Source organism: Zingiber officinale, chromosome 11B (assembly GCF_018446385.1).
Source record: "Zingiber officinale cultivar Zhangliang chromosome 11B, Zo_v1.1, whole genome shotgun sequence".
Classification (NCBI taxonomy): Eukaryota; Viridiplantae; Streptophyta; class Magnoliopsida; order Zingiberales; family Zingiberaceae; genus Zingiber; species Zingiber officinale.
In genome coordinates, this window is record NC_056007.1 from 32,767,643 (window position 1) to 32,768,773 (window position 1,131).

The following is a 1,131-nucleotide window of genomic DNA, read 5'->3' on the forward strand; positions in this document are numbered from 1 at the left end:
ATTTGGTTGATCTCTCGCCGTGCCCTAGTTTGGGTTCACAGCCGCCGCCGCTCCTCTGCCCTAGCCTCAGCCGACGCCCCACTCCGATGTTGACAGCCACCACCAAGCCCATTTTCTCCTTCTGATTCTTCACTACCGGTCGCGGTTGCTGCTCTCCTCTAGGACAGTCACTGGAATTGGAGTTCTCTCCGACCACTGATCTTCTTCTTCGGGTCGTGGATAGAAGCAGAGCATCCAAGTCGTTCCTGTGGTCCCGTTTTGTTGTACCGTGCCCTAGCAGTGGTTGAAGTGGTAAGGGAGATTATTTTACTGCTGGATTTCAGTTGTGATTGTGCATCTCATCTCAGTATTGTGATGATTGGGTGTGGGATTGCTAATTTAGAGTTTATGGTTTGGTTGGGCAGTAATTTCTCTTAGTGTTGACCATTGTTATCGACAGGAGGATGTTTCGGTCGCGAGGCAACTGTAGAGTCCTCAGATTTGGGAGGGACAGTGATTTCATCTACGCTGGCAGAGAGTTATACCAGCTATACGTCATTGGTGGAGCCATCAATTCTGGTGAGTGGTTAGCATTGATAAATGTGTAGTCTAATCTAATGGATTATAGACTTAGTTTATGTGTTCTTGGATTAAATTGATGTGAAGGATTTGAGTTGGATGCGATCTCTTGGACTTATTGAGGACGGTTGATACGACATGCGTATGAAGGCGGGTACCTCTTGACTTATCTTTTATGATATTGTCATTTGGATATGCATAGTATTTTATAACTACAAGCAATGAACATGTTTGCCTTTGGTATGCCACTGTTTGATATCCATAGCATGTTAGGTTTGTCGCCTGTGATGTATCCGTGCTTATATCTCGTGATTTGTTGCCATGATTATCTTATTGCCATGAGTATCTCAGTTTCTAGAGTGACATACCATGCTTTACTGAGATTAGGATTAGGTTCTGGATTTTTGTTTCTGGCATGTGTATCCAAATTATCTAATACTTAGGTTTTTATGCCATGCCTGGATTGTGTATTTCTATTGGTATATCATATATGATTCGTGTACCTAGACCTTGTGGCTTTGATTTGTGCATATTGTTGGAACATATGCTATGGAAGGGGGATATGTTTAGGAT

General features: G+C 43.1%; 1 long non-coding RNA gene across 1 annotated transcript; it reads left to right on the top strand.

Annotated features, from left to right (window-relative positions):
• The first annotated feature begins 245 nt into the window (after positions 1-245).
• Positions 246-703, top strand: LOC122033380. Its single transcript, XR_006126522.1, has 3 exons — positions 246-291; positions 440-558; positions 646-703. It is a non-coding gene; the product is annotated as an uncharacterized LOC122033380 (long non-coding RNA).
• Positions 704-1,131: the final 428 nt, after the last annotated feature.